The 16767-nt window shown below is 36.3% G+C and overlaps 1 protein-coding gene across 1 annotated transcript in view; it reads left to right on the top strand.

Moving 5' to 3' along the window:
* The window catches only part of MED21 (mediator complex subunit 21), a 115604-nt gene that overhangs the window by 58624 nt on the left and 40213 nt on the right, over positions 1-16767 (top strand). The gene's annotated exons all lie outside the window — the stretch shown is intronic.

Below are 16767 nucleotides of genomic sequence, written 5' to 3'. Positions count from 1 at the left end.
TAATAATCTTGTAGAACTAGAAAATACCACTGCGGAATGTAGACATGCTACTATAATTGCTACTTTAAATTCATATGGATTTTCTGATAACTATTTAAAAAATCATCTCATTGCATTTTGTTCTGATGGAGCTAGTGTAATGTTAGGAGACAAATCAGGTGTTGCAATCAAACTTCTACAAAAATTTCCCAACATTGTGATTTGGCATTGCATTGCTCATTGTTTATAATTAGCATTAGATGATTCGATAAAAAACATTAAAAGAAATAAATCATTTTGAAATATTTATGGATAACTTATATGCTTTTTATCATCAATCACCAAAAAATCAATGAGAATTAAATACGATTGCAAAAAGACCTTGATGTCGAAATATTAAAGATCGGCTGTGTGTTTGGCATCGAACGATAAATATAAGGGCTTTTTAAACCAATATCTCAATTTGGAATTTTTAAAAGATCCAGCATTAATGATTGATATCCTACAGGGGGTGTTCAACCCGTCGATCACGGAGCAATTTTTGGTCAATCTTCTGTGTATTTCTCCTTACTTACAAATTTAATTAAAACTGAAAACATATTTTATTTATCATTATTTTGTATTATTTTTAATTCGCTTTAAGTGTATTGCTATTGTTTATTTATTTTTTGTTGAAATTGTCAAATCAGTAATTTTCTTATAAGTCCAAGTAAATGAATTAATTTGGATCAGTGAAAGTCCAACAGCGAGCCGAGTGAATACGATTATAAGCAAAGTGTAAAAACTCGATTGTAGCTTAAATATTAAATATTCCAGAGCACGTTACATCGATTTTTTACTTAGGTTTTTATATTGTAAAATAATAAACTTTGTTTGTTTCGGTATAGTTTGTACTAGATGTTTTTGTAAATAACTCTTTTGAAGCTGACTGTATATACTGCTTTAATAAGAATATGTTAGAGTGTTAAAAAACAAAGGCAATGTTTTTGTCGCCGAAGCTGTACATGGTGGTTATTGATATTTATATGTTATTGAAACTTGTATGCATGAGAAAGGCTTGCAGGCTCTAAGTGTAAACATCTCCGAAGTCAGTCAGAAAGAGTTCAAACAACTTTCTGATCGCAGGCAACTTACAGTCAAAAGAAAGCGGAGGAGAACAAAAGGCGTGCCAAACTTGAAACTTAAGATGAAAGACTCATAACGCTTCTTTGGGGGTTGCCAACTTCATGTCAGGTCTCAAAGGAGGCCTAATAAAAAGGGACTGAAGCAAGCAGAAGGGGTCCCGGTTCCAGAATTGCTGTCAGAGAGGAGGCCGCCTGGTCCAGGGTCACCGTCAGAGAGATTGCCCGGATCCACATTGCTTGAAAGAGGAGTTTCCTGCGTCCAGAAAGAAGCTTCTCATTTTGAGACATCACTAGAGAGAGAATACTTCTAGGCTGCAGATAAGGTTTAAAATTGCCAAAAGGAAGAGGTTCAGTTTCCGAAGAAAAGTTTCCAGGCCAGGTTAATGTCAGACATTCACCAGTGTGTTGTGTTTTCATTATAATTTGATAAATCAAACGACTTCACTGATATTGCTCAGTTAATGGTATTTATTCGCATGGTATTTCAAGATTATTCAAGTAAAGAAGAACTTTTGAAAATTATGCCATTATTGGGAAGGACTAGGGAAGAAGACATTTTTTTGGCATTTGATGAATTTTTGAAACAACACAAACTTCCACTTTTTAAACTTGTGTCTATTACTACTGATGGTGCTCCTGCTATGATAGGTAATAAATCAGGCTTCATTTCATTATGTAAAAACAATGACAAATATCCAGATTTTTTAACGTACCACTGTATTATTCACCAACAAGTACTGTGTAGTAAAAGATTAAACACAAAAGATGTTTTGGATATTAGATTTGTAAATTCTGTTCGAGGAAAAGCCCTGCAACGGCGGTTATTTAAATTACAGGCAGATGATGATAGGAAACTTCTGTTGTACAGAAGTTCCCTATCATCATCTGCCTGTAATGTTCGCTGCCTCAGCAGAAGTCAATGTTTAGAAAGATTTCTATTAATTAACGATATAAAAATTTTTCTTGATGAAAAAGGAGATATTTATCCACAATTGAGTGATAAAAGATGGTTGTTACACTTATCATTTTTAGTAGATTTCTGTACGAAATTAAGCAATTTAAATTTAGAGTTACAAGGTAGAGATAAAAATTTAATTGACATGTTAAGTTCAATAAAAACTTTCCAACAATACTTACTTTTATTAAAGAAAAATATAAATGACTGCAAATTTAGATATCTCCCATATTATTAAAATTTTTTTAAAAAATCAAGAAAATGCTTCGCTATGATTTAAAAAATTTATTCATGAAATAGAATTAGTTGAGGAAGAAATGAATTCAAGATTTAAAGATTTTAATAAAACTGAAATGATTGTATCTTTTATCAATAATCCATTTCAAGAAAACTTGAACATCACAATAATTTCAAATAAAATTAGTGGGCTGTTTGATATAAACCAAGCTGAAGTAGAACTTGAGATAATAAAACATTCAGAATAGTTTACATTTAAAATCAATAAACAATGAAGTCATTTGGAAGTATGCACATGAAAAATTCCCAACATTAACTGATATTGCGCTAAAAATTCTGTCATGTTTTGGATCGACATGCTTCTCAAAATCCGCTTTTTCAAATATGACCGTTATAAAAAAATCAATTAAGAAACCAAATTACAAATGATCATTTGGATGATTGTCTGCGATTGGCCACTTCTTCATATCAACTTGACTATGAATATATTGCGAGGTCCAAACAATGCCAAGTTTCACATTAACTTTTTTTTATTTTTTATTAATCAACCAGCATTTCCTGTAACTTGTGAGTTTGTAATCAATCTTTTGTTTTTTCTAACTTTGGTTTTCCAAAATAGAGAAATATTTTATTCCAATATATATATATATATATATATATACAGGGTGTTCGGGATAAATTTGACAGTTTCGTAAGGAAAAAGAAAATCTTCTTTGTATCTATTAAATTTAATGAATTGACAAAAAAACATTACAGGCAGAGTTAATTACAATACTATCAACAAGATTTACTCAAAATAACCACCATTAGCATCGATCACAGCTTCAATTCTGCTTCGGAACCTCGAACAAGCTGATGCTACAGTCTCCCTGGGAAGGGCCGCAAAAACTGTTTTAATTTTATCCATTAACTGGACTTTTGTATTACTGGAAGTGCGATTGGTGTCTTTTTCAACTGCGCCCCATACAAAATAATCCATGGGGTTAAGGTCTGGGGAGTTTGGAGGCCAAACATTTGGACTGGTGAAGTCGTAGAAATTTTCAGACAACCATTTTTGACTTTTCCCAGAGGTGTGGCAAGGGGCCGAATCCTGCTGCCATACATACGGCCTACCATTGGCTACCCTTGTTATCCAGGGCTTGACTACAGTTAGCAACTCCACGAACAAAGCCCGAATTCCAATGCCAGGGTTCTTCAACACCTGTTCCTGCAGATTTGCGAGGAATTCTGCTGTACGAACGCAATCAGATCGTCTGCTAGGGATCTTTCTTCTTGCTACATCCTCGTAGTCACCATTGCAAGTCTCTAGTTCATGCCTGATTGTTTTTACTGTGTTCAGGGAGCATTGGGCAGCAGTCGTAATATCCTTATTTTGATGGCGGGCACGAATCATCATGATACAAGTTATTCTCTTCCATGATTCAGGTGGGTTCCAGCTATCCATCCTTTCTGACATCTTGTATATGAATGAAGAAGGGTCCAAACTTTTAAATGAAGAGAAGTGTGTGTTAATACATGTAACTTATGGAAAAATATAATTAATTATAAATATGTCAAATTTATCCCGAACACCCTGTATATATTTTTTGTTGTATTAAAATATTTGTTGTATTAAAATAATTAAAAGTGATAAATAAATTTTTAAATACACAAATAAGGTTTTTAGTTGTGTGTTTTTTATGAGTAATCAGATATCAGGTTGGGGGAACGTGATCTGTATAAGAGAGTAGATTGGCAAATAACTTTTTATAGAAAAGTACCTTGCGTAGTAAAAAAGGTTGAACACCACTGTCCTACAGGAATTATCATATCTGTCAGAAGCTCTACAAAGTCGCAATATAAGCATTATAAGCTAGTTTGCCTTTTTTTTTTTGCTCGACAATGCGAGCCCTTTGTTAAAATTTCCATAGCTGCTCACCACTGGTTGTATCCATTCACCAAATCTATTTAATATCTATAGTGAGACAGTGATGAAAAAGTTTAAAAAACAAAAAATAGGAATTAGTATCAATGGTATAAAATACAACAATCTTAGATATGCTGATAAGACCATTCTAATAACAGAAAACAGAAACAAATTAATCAAATTACTGCTGCTACTAATTGAAGAAGGTAAAAATTTTGGATTAGATATTAATGCAAAAAAGACCAAATTTATGAAAATCTCAAAAGAAAACAGATATCCGAGCCAGAAATATTCATAAACGATATGAAAATTGAACATACAACAGAATACAAATATTTAGGCACCTACTTTACTGCAGATGGAAAGCAAGATAAAGAAATAAAATAAAAACAGCCTTAGCTGAAGATGCCTTCTGGATAAATAAAGATCTACTCAGAAGTTCTGTGGTATCGAGACAAAGAAAAGAAGAATGATAAGAACATTAGTGTGGCCAATTTTCACATAGAAATGAGACCTGGATATTCAAGAAGAGAGTAAGACAACAGATAATGGCCTTTGAAATGTGGTGCTATACAAGAGCTCTGAAAATCTCATGGACAGAACATGTGACAAATACAGATGCCCTACAGAGAATGAGAACATAGAGATCTTTATTACAGGAAATGAACCAGAGAAAGATGAGATTGTCGGGACATGTACTGAGAGGTTCAGCAGAACAAAGGATACTAACAGCTTTAGGAGGAAAAATTATGAGTAAAGGATCAAGAGGAAAAAAACGAAGGGCATGGCTTGAAGATATTAGATCATGGACAGGATCACATGGCTATGCAGAAACAAAAAGAAAAACCACCAATAGAGAGAACTGGAAGGACTTTGGTACTGCACCCTCTCACTGAGGAAGCTACATGAAGAAGAAGAAATCATCATCATTATCATCAGCAGCAACCATTGTCAATCCACTGCTGGATGAAGGCCTTTCCAAGATTACTCCAAAACTGTCTGTCCATAGCTCTCCTTTCTTATGTCACTCCTGCAAATCTGATATCATCAATCCACTGTGATTTAGGTCAGCGTCATGATCGTTTTTCCTCTCGTGGAATCCAATCCAGTACTTTTGCACATCGTAGATCTTATCTTTGAGCAATATGCCCAGCCCATTGCTCCTTCAGATGTTTCACTCTTCCTATGATGTCAGATACTTTGGTTTGATTCCTTATCCACGTATTCCTTTTGTGATCCAGTATTGTGATACCAAGCATACTTCTTTCCATACTAACTTGTGTTGGTCTTAATTTTTAAATATATATATATATATATGATCATCAGTTATATTTACTTGGTGAGTAGATATGTTCCATGTTTTTTTGACTGACTGAAACCAAGAAACCAGACAACAAATTAATATATATATTAAAGATACCAAGCTATTTTAAACCTGGTTTTACTCCATTTCCCAAGTAAGTCAAATTTCACCTGCAAGTCGTGCAAGTCTAGGCAACTCGTGGTAAAGGTGGAATAAGCTCTGATCACTATTCTTAATATTTACCCTTAATGCAAACACATCTCCTTGAGGAGATGTATGATGCTATGCATTGAAGGCAAGGGGCCACTACCCAGACCGGTTTCGACCTTTATTGAGGTCTCATCAGTGGGAGCCAGGTTTAGAAATACCAAGATTTAAGTAATATAGAGCTTATAAGTATTTTACCAAAACAAGTTACCATAAGGTGTTTTGACCTTATTAAATAAAAATCTCAGGATGAGAGATAGATGTAAAAAGTTTTTTACCTTGGGTATAATATATGTTAAAGATACATATATTTTTGATACAGACCGGTTTCGACCTTTATTGAGGTTTCATCAGTGGGAGCCAGGATTAGAAATACCAAGATTTAAGTAATGCAGAGCTTATAAGTATTTTACCAAAACAAGTTACCATAAGGTGTTTTGACCTTATTAAATAAAAATCTCAGGATGAGCAATAGATGTAGAAAGTTTTTTACCTTGGGTATAATATATGTTAAAGATACCAAGCTATTTTAAACCTGGTTTTACTCCATTTCCCAAGTAAGCAAACAGACAAGTAAGTCAAATTTGGGCCTGCAAGTTGTGCAAGTCTGGGTGATCTGCAAAGTCTGTTTGCTTACTTGGGAAATGGAGTAAAACCAGGCTTAAAATAGCTTGGTATCTTTAACATATATTATACCCAAGGTATAAAACTTTCTACATCTATCTCTCACCCTGAGATTTTTATTTAATAAGGTCAAAACACCTCATGGTAACTTGTTTTGGTAAAATACTTATAAGCTCTGTATTACTTAAATCTTGGTATGAGAGTGATGGAGGTTGGTCAGTTTTGGAATTGTGGTGCGTTTATTATAGTACGTGTCTTAAAGATCATGCATTTTTTGAATCAGTGCTCTTACCAAAACAGTTCAGAGTCCTGTAGCAGTGCCGGTAAGACTACAACTGCACGGTAAGTGGGGTTTTTTTTAAAATTTTTTTTTATTTTTATTTTTTTTAGATACTTCACATTGATAGTCATGGAAAAACAGCTAAATGAGAAATATTTGAGGAGGTATATAGAGAATTTATAAAACTAGGTGAACTATTTAACATTAATTGGCCAGGAAAAGGGAAACTTTATGACACGTTTCCCCCGAAAAGAGTCACAGACGTTGTTGCAGAAGATCAGTTAGAATCAGTGCCTTCTACTCCTTCAGACTTTGTAGAAGTGCGCGCACGCAAAAAGTGAAGAGCAACAGAAGAACCACACAATGACAATGAAATGGAACAGGATTCTCAGGGTTCGGACGCCGCTATTTCTCCCAAAGAAAAGGTGCCTCCGATCATCCTTAGAGAAAAGCAGAAATGGTCAGCTTTAAGATTCACAATGTCCAATCTGCACATTGGCTTCATTAAGGCCAAAAACATGGATGAAGGCATAAAGATCCAGCCAGCAACAGTGACAGACTATAGAAGGTTGACCAAAGAACTGGGCGACAGAGGCATCCAGTATCATACCTTTGCGCTCAGCTCTGAAAAAACTTAAAAGTGGTTCTTTGTGGTGTCTGCGAAGACATTGACACAGCAGAAATAGCTGCTGACCTTAATTCTCAGGATCTGCCTCCAGTCAAGGTCAGCAGAATGTACAATGCAGACAAGACTCCCATGCTATTAGTTGTAGTTGAGATTCATAACATATACAAGGATATCTACAACTTAAAAACAGTCTGTGGTCTCATCGTCACACCAGAACCACTCTGGAAAAGATCATCTTCTAGGCAGCGCCACAGGTGCCAGAAGTTTGGCCATGCCCAGAATCTATGTAGAGCTGAATATAGATGTTTGAAATGTGGGGATAGCCACCCAACCAATACCTGCACTAAGCCAAGGACCACCTCGACCAAATGTGCCAACTGCGGTGGTCTTCATCCTGCAAACTACAAAGGATGTACTCAGCACCCAAAGAACAAACAGATGGAGGCAGTCAATCAGCCCTCCTCCTACAGTATAAGAACACCAGAGGCCCAGGCATCAAAACCGGAGACTCAGCGGCCACAGTCGGAGACCTCCAAAAATATAGACAACAAAAGCAAACGAAGTTATGCCGATGTGACCCGCACAAATAGACCAATACCAGAACAAAATCAACCAACAGCACCTAAATATCTAACAGCTGTTATTACGGCCTCTCTAGCAAACATGCTACAAAATTTCAGCCTATCAAACCCTACTGAAACCTCCACTAAAAGATTTCTCCGTGAAATGCAGGTCATCCTCACAGCTCTCATAAATGAATAGTAACAAACTCATTCCAACATCTCTTCAGATAGTTGCTTGGAACGCAAATGGCCTCAAAAACAAAATTCTGGAACTCCGAAATTTTACATATAAGTATCAACCAGATGTTATTTTAATCAGTGAAACTCATTTAAGACCCTCAGACAATCCTAAAATAAGGGATTATCGCCTATATAGAAATGATAGATTACTGTACAGAGGTGGCAGCACTGCCATCTTCATTAAAAATTATATTAAGCACCACTCTGTGAGCAACCCATCAACCACTAACCTTGAGATCACAGGCGTGGAAGTAGTCACCAGTTCTACTGGCAGATTGAAAATCTTCTCAGCTTACAACCCTCCCCAAAAATCTCTACTGCACTCTGACCTAAATGCCATCTTATGCATCAGAGAGCTGACCATTATAGCCGGGGATCTGAACTCCAAGCACCCTGCGTGGAATTGCTCAACCACCAACAAGAATGGTTGCATCCTTTGCATAGGATCGAGCAACGCTGTTGTGGCAGACTCCACCAAACCAACTCATCTCAGTACGTTTGCCACTGCTGATATCCTGAATATAGCTATCCTGCAGGATATCAGACTTCAGTACAGCATTATATCCATGGATGACCTATCATCCGATCAAAACCCAATTCTACTACAGCTGATAAAACAAGAATATCTATCTCCTCCTTCTCACTCCTACATAGCATGGGAAAGACTGTCAACAGCACTGAAGGATTATATTGGACCTGTTGCACAGATACGCACAAAAGAAGAAGTAGAAACTGCAGTTAAAAATCTCACACGACAAATTAATTCTGCTATAACGGTAGCTACCTCCTACAAATCTACCTGCAAGCCAGATCATTTGCCTGAAGTCATCATGAACTTGATCAGAGACAAAAACAGAGCTAGGAAAAGATTCTGTAACACGTGTGCTCACAAGATAAAACAAATCTAAACAGATTAAATGGGGCAGTAAGAGATGCGCTCAAAGCTCATAGAGACCAATTATGGGAAGAAAAGTTAGCCTCCATTTCACCTACTGATAACTCCATCTGGGGACTACTGAAAAATATCAAAAACAAAGACAGATCCCTTCCCCCAATATTCTCTGACCAGGGCCTTGCTCACACAGATGTAGACAAAGCAGAAGTTATAGCATGCAATTAGGAGGAGCAGTGCAGGCCTTCGTATGGAAACCTTGACTTTGACCACATATATAAGATTCACAGCAAGGTCAGACACTCACTCAAATTTCCTATCACCAGCACTGACCATATTGCGCCAACATCACCTGCTGAGATATACGACATTATTAAAAAATTAAAGAACAAAAAAGCTCCTTGGCCAGACAGAATTACTAATCTGGTGATCAAACTTCTGCCCCGAAAAGCAGTAGTGCACCTGACCAGTATAATAAATGCAATTTTAAGATGTCACTATTTTCCTTCCACTGAAACTGGCTGATGTAATTCCTATATATAAGCCAGGCAAAGACCCACACCTACCACAAAATTATCGTTTAATCAGTCTCATCTCCAATCTGGGTAAGGTTGCGGAGAAGATCATCCTCTCACAACTCCACACCTCAGTAAATGACCTAAACATCCACCCTAAAGAACAGTTTGGTTTTCGGCAACACCATAGTACTACTCAGCAAATCCACAGAATTGTCGAATACATCATCCGTTACCTCAGCCGGTACCTCACTAAAAATGGTTCATCTAATCCACTCGTATCTTCAGACTAGATCAATGGAAGTTAAAATCAACGGTTCTACATCGTCCCAGCGGCATATCTTTGCTGGAGTGCCGCAGGGATCTCTACTGGCTCCATTGCTGTTTTTTGTATATATGTCAGACATCCCGCACAATCCAATGACTTCCATTTTGGCCCTGTATGCGGACGATATGGCAATACTAACCAGATCTCTCTGACCCCATTTTGTTACCAGAAAGCTCCAAGAAAACCTTCTAAAGCTGGAGGGTTGGTTCTCCAAGTGGAGATTGGAAGTCAACCCTCTGTAAAGCTCAGCCATTCCTTTCTCAAAAAGGTCAATGTTTCCTGCAGGAGATGTGTTACTATTCAATACTAAAATTCCCTGGCAGACAGAAACAAATTACCTGGGTGTAATTCTCAACAAAAAGCTATCTTTCAACCAACACATCAAGTCTGCATGTGCAAAGGCATCTAAAGCCATAGCTCAGATCTATCCACTAATTAATAGAAATAGCAAGTCAGCAACAGAATCAGATTGCAACTATACCAGATGACGATTCATCCTATAATCACCTGTGCTTTCCCAGCCTGGAACCACACCTCTAATACTAACATTATCAAGATATACGAGTGCTGAATAAGTGCTTGAGAATGATTCTGAATGCCCCATGGTATGTTAGAAACAATGAACTGCATAGAGATACAAATATTCCCTATATTTTCTCTTTTCTTAGCATCCAAGTTTTTCCTAAAGACGTCCACACATCCCAACGATTTGGTTCAGCAAGCTGCAGCATACAAGGCAACGGACATATTCAAATATAGAAGACCAAAAGCTATATTGGCCTCCTATAGCGATGCATAATCTCCATGCCCATTCAGGGCGAGCAAACTGCTCATAAATTTTACCCTCACTGTAACCACAATGGGTAGAATATGAAAAGCATCTTGCTTCACCCCTAAAGACATAAATGGCAATTGTCAAATCTTGGTATTTCTAAGCCTGGCTCCCACTGATGAAACCTCAATAAAGGTCAAAACCAGTCTGGGTAGTGGCCCCTTGCCTTCAATGCATAGCATCATACATCTCCTCAAGGAGATGTGCTTTGCATTAAGGGTAAATATTAAGAATAGTGATCAGAGCTTCTTCCACCTTTACCACGAGTTGCCTAGACTTGCACTACTCTCCCAGACTTGCAGGCGCAAGTCTGGGAGAGTAGTGAGCAAACAGACTTACTGGTCTGTTTGCTCACTTGGGAAATGGAGTAAAACTAGGTTTAAAATAGCTTGGTATCTTTAACATATACCCAAGTTAAAAAACTTTCTACATATCTACATATATATATATATATATTATTTATGTGATGTTTATCATCATCATCATCATCAAATTCCTGCCATGTACCCTCAAGGGGTGTACAGGATATGACAGTACTACATGAAAAAATTACATCATTACTAACTTCCTATCTACAATTTTCCTCCAAATCAGTCTGTTACTTGTCAAGACTCCAACATTATCAGATCTTATATTTCTATCGTCTAAGGCACTTTGTACCGTATCAATCCACCTATATCTTGGTCTTCCTCTGGGTCGTTTTCCTGCCAACCTGGCAGAGAACATTTGTTTTGCTAATCTTTCCTCTCCCATTCTATTTAAGTGACCATGCCACCTGAGATTAGCTCTGCTAATGCATTCCTGGATGCTGACAATGTCAAGTTCTTTCCTAATATCCTCATTTTTAATATGATATTGCCATTGATGCCATCTGTTCACGCCTCTAATCTTTCTCAGGACTCTCATATCTGCGGTCTCTAGTCTTTGGTCAAGTGTTTTACTTCTGACCCAGCTCTCAGATCCATAAGTTAAAACTGGTTTGAACACTGTCTTGTATACAGCTAATTTAGTGTTCCGACTAATTTCTTTCTTATTCCATATGAATTTATTCAGTTGACTTCCCACCATACCAGCTTTGCTGTTTCTGTTGTCTATTTCTATATTTAATTTACCGTCTTCAGTAAAATTCGTGCCTAAGTAGCTGAAATGTTTTACTTGTTCCACAGGTTTTCCATTCACAACACAGTTGACATTTTCAGTGATTCTGTCTATTTTCATTGTCTTTGTCTTTTTATTGCTGACCTTCATACTATATCTATTACAACAGTTATTCAATTTAATCAGAGAATCTTACAGACTTTTAGCAGATTTATTTAGAAGTAAACATAGTCCGCATGAAGCAAGGAGCTGACATTAACATCTCCAATTTTGATATCAGGTTTAATACCACATTCCTTCATAATGTGATCCATATAGATAATGAATAACAGAGGTGATAATGTACATCCTTGTCTCACACCAGATTTAACATTAAACCATCTTGCTGTACTTCCTTCAATTCTAACTGCTGACTTACAACTCAAATAAAGACTAAGTATTGCTTGATATAATGCCCCATTTACACCATATAACTGCAGCATATTGAATAGCTTATCTCTTGGCACCTTGTCATATGCCTTTTCCAAGTTGACAAAACTTAAATACAGATCTTTATTATATTCCCATGCTTTCTCGACTATTTGTCGTAAAGTGAAGATCTGATCCTGACAGCCTCTATTTGGCCTGAATCCAGCTTGTTCTTCACCAAGCTTTTCTTCCATAATTCTTCTCAACCGTTTCTCAAGTATACTTGCATAGATCTTGCCAGGAACACTCTGTAGGGAAATACCTCTGTAATTCTCACATTCAGTTTTATTTCCCTTTTTATATATGGGTACTATCAGAGCTCTACTCCAATCATCGGGAATTCGTCCCTCTGTCCAGGCTTTCTGAACTATGAAGTGCAGCCACTGTAAGACTCTTATACCACCATACTTCAGCATTTCTGGTCGAATATCATCTACTCCTGCTGCCTTTCCACATTTCAAGCCTTTGATGGCTTTTTCTACTTCAAGTATGGATATGTAATCCTGACTTCATGCCTGGTCAGTGTTTTTTATCACTGTGCTGTCATCACTACTTGTTTCATTTAGCAGTTTTTCAAAGTAATTACTCCATACTTCAAGGATATCTTTCTCTCCTGTTTTCATGTCACCTTTATCATCTCTAATTCCTTTTAGAGCACTCTTTCCTTCATTCCTAAGCTTCTTCAACGACCTCCAGAATAATTTGTCACCTTCTTGATATTTATTTTCTATATTCTTGCCAAAGTCCTCCCATGACTTTTGTTTAGCCAGTTTTACACACTGTTTAGCTTTCTTACATTTGTCTCTGTATTCTGTAAGAGTAAAAGCTGACTTATTTGCCAGGAACTTTTGATATGCTTTCTTCTTTTCCTTCGCTGCCTCTTTAACTTCCTGTGTCCACCAGGGAGTTCTGATTTTTTTATCCTTGCACACAACCTCACCACATGCCTCTCTTGCAGAATCAATCAATGTTTTCTTCAGAGTTTGCCACTGAATTGCCAAGGTTTGATTCCTGTTCTCAAATTCTTTCATTTTCTTTTCAATAATCTCAGTATTTTAGTCTACAGTTCACATCTGAGAGCTGCTCAACTTTTATTCGCTTTAAAACTTTCTTACATGTTATTCTTTTCAATATGAAATTCAATTTTATCCTGCTCAAGACTAAATAGTGATCACTTCCAATTTCAAATCCTCTGTACACTCTGGTGTCCTGCACCAGGGAGAAAACATCACTATCAACAATAACATAGTCAATGAGACTTTTCTTATTCCTAGCCTCTTCTCTCCATGTGAATTTTTGCACATTTTTATGTTGGAACATGGTGTTAGTAATAACCAGTCCATGTCCTGAGCAGAAATCCAACAGATATTTGCCATTATTATTAGCTTTGCTCTTATCTCCAAATTTTCCCAAAATATTTTTGTATGTCTCGCAATCATTTCCTACACTGCCATTTAGATCCCCAACAAGGACCAACTTTTCCTTTTTCATTGTGTCAGTTGCTTTTTCTAAAGCCTCAAAAAATTCCTCCACTTCTACCTTAGTAGAACCTTCTGTGGGACCATAGGCACAAATAAGTCTCATTGTCCAGTTCCCCATTCTCATATTTGCCCACATTACTCTACTTGAAACTGACTGCCATTCAAGAAGATTAGCCTCGTATTTTGTGTTGAATACTATGGCTACTCCTTCTTTTCCTTGATTGTTATTGCCTGAATATAACATTTTGTATTTATTGCTCAGAAAGATCTCACCAGTTTTGGTCTTTTTTGTTTCAGTCACCCCTATTATGTCGATCTGGTACTTATCTAATTCCTCAGCTAGCTCCATTTCTTTGCCATTCAGGCTTCTTACGTTGATAGTACCGATCTTTAACTCTGGTGATGTTGAGTTGGGGTTTGTTTTCAGATTTGTTCCAGTAGCTGACTTTTCGCTGGTCATCCTGGTTCCCTGGTGAAAACAACGGGGGCCTTGTTTAACCGGGCGACGCCCCAACCGGCATGAAATTTTGTCATGTTGTACCATCATTTTTTATTTTGGTTTTTTATTTCGGCTAAATCCCAAATTGCCAGCCCATCCTCGTTCGTTCTGTATCTAAATAGCTACCCAACAGGGTGCACCACGAGAAGGTGATTGGACATTAGGTCAGAAGCCCTGGTTGGTTCTCCGCGTTCCTTTAAAGGCTATGTGGAGGTCTCCTCTCAGTTATACAGCTTTGACCCTTAAGCACCCCTGTGATGTTTATTTATTTTATTTATTTATTTATTTTACTTTTTTTTTTTTTTTTTTTTTCAATCCAGATTTCTTGCAGAACCCTGGTTGAAAAGTACTGTAGAGGATAACGAAGTAAGATATTCAATGCTCAATTGAACTTTTCTCTAAGTTGAGAAATTTATATAAGAAATGTAAGCTATTTGTCAAAGATGAGTCCTAAGAACTTGGCCTCTGGTGCTATTGGAATAATGCTTGTCAGTATCTGGGTGAACAAAATGTTTTCGATAGAAGTCTACATGTACACTTTTTTCTGCTGAACACCTGAACCCATTACTACGAGCCCACGAGGAGACATGCTTGATGGATTGTTGAAGTTGTTGTATAATTACCTTCATATTCAATGGCAGCTCGTGGCTTGAAATTGTGGGGGGTGCTGCAACTTTCGAAATATACATACATTATATATATATATATATATATAATGTATGTGTATACACGTATACACTGTACTTACAGTGTGTATATTTATTATATATATATATATATAATAAATATACACACTGTAAGTACAATGTATACGTGTTTGGATAAAATATCAAAATTATGGTAAAAATTTTAAAAAATATTAAACATGAAAAAATATCGTTTATTATCGATAAAATTATACAGTTTGGTATAATTAAAAATTATTTAAAAATAAAATATATTCTTGTTTTGTTTCATGAAAAAATATTGCTTATTATCGATAAAATTATACAGTTTAGTATAATTCAAAATTACTTAAAAATAAAATACATTCCTTTAATTGTATTTAAAGGAATGGATTTACAATTTTTGGACATTACAGTTAAATCCTTTAATTGTAATGTCCAAATATTTAAAGAGACGGAGTAAACACGATGAGCACTACTAACACTCTACGACTGGTGCAAACTGCATACAAACAACAGTGGAACTGTGCGACGGATAATGCCATTATGCTAATAGCTCGCATCTCACTATGACGTGCGCATGCTTGCATGCGTAGCAATATGACACTGTGGTAAACACAGTGCTGCTGGCGTTCTTTGCCCTCCTAAGTGCTACAAGATGGATTTTTATTATTTTTTATACAAAATAAGAGAATTGTATAGTATTGTTGATGATAAAATTAAATATTACAAGCAAATATAAATAAATTAAGAGATATATTTATATATCGAGAAAAATTAGGGGTGCTGCAGTTCCACAGTGCTTATGCATGAGCCATCCCTGTTCATATTATAAATGATAATAAATCATGAAATCATCAACATAAAGAGCATTGCCAGTGTGGGAAGAAGCTGTTCATTGATTGAATTAATAACAAATAGTGTCACATTTAAGACAGAGCTTCGAGGAACGCCCTCTTCTGGATGAGAGGATCAAGATAATGTTCTTCCCACTTGAACTTGGAAGACTTAGCTGGATATTACATTACAATTAAATCCCCATGTCAAAGAGGTCTATAACTAGATGTTCTTGTTTGAGAAAGTATCTCTTATACATGTTTCTAAATGAACCAAATGAATCCCAGAGCATGTTATGTTAGATGTCAGAGTCAAAAGCAATCTTAGATCCAGTTTACTACATCTATTAATCAAACAAGTTCAAAAATTGTATGGGATGAAATCTTGAAAATGAAAGGTAGATATAGAACACACCATTTGTCTAACCTGGATCATACTGGATGTGTTGCTGCTGAATCCAAAACCAGTGCTGACATTTTGGTAAAAAATTTTGCTAGAATCTCAGCAGCAGCTTCATATCATCCTGAATTTTTAATATTCAAAGAATAACAAGAGAAGCAGTGACTAAACTTTTCTACAAATGGTCTGAATCCTTACAATCAGCCAATCATTAAGGAGGAACTAAAAAAGGGCACTGTTACTCTCTCATCCCAATGTAATAGACATGATGATATCCATTATGTGATGATAAAACACCTTTCATTACCTTCTCTTAGTATATAACAGAATATTTACAGAGGAAGAGTTTCCAGTAATAATAAAATCAGTTGTCATTGCCATTCCAAAACCAGGAAAGGGATCCAACACAAGCAAACAGTTATTGACCTATTGCTCTGACCAGCTGTCTTTGTAAAATATTGGAGAAAATGATAAATGCCAGATTTCCCTACTTAGAAAGCAACAAACTTTTCTCCAACACATAATGTGACTCTCATAAACACCATTCAACACCAGTATCATCCTTATATAATCATTCTTTCTTCTATTGGCTATTTATCAAAATATCTCCCTAGGATTCCTTCATAATAATGTTTCATGGTATAAACAGTCCCAAGAGAGGAAAATATATTTATTGAACTCACGAATATTTTGCTGCATCGGTGCAG

This window comes from Typopeltis vanoorti, chromosome 11, assembly GCF_054136105.1.
Source record: "Typopeltis vanoorti isolate ZY-2024b chromosome 11, IOZ_Tvanoo_1.0, whole genome shotgun sequence".
Taxonomy (NCBI): domain Eukaryota; kingdom Metazoa; phylum Arthropoda; class Arachnida; order Uropygi; family Thelyphonidae; genus Typopeltis; species Typopeltis vanoorti.
The sequence above is the reverse complement of the archived record's forward strand: the minus strand, read 5'-3'. Positions and strand labels throughout refer to the sequence as shown.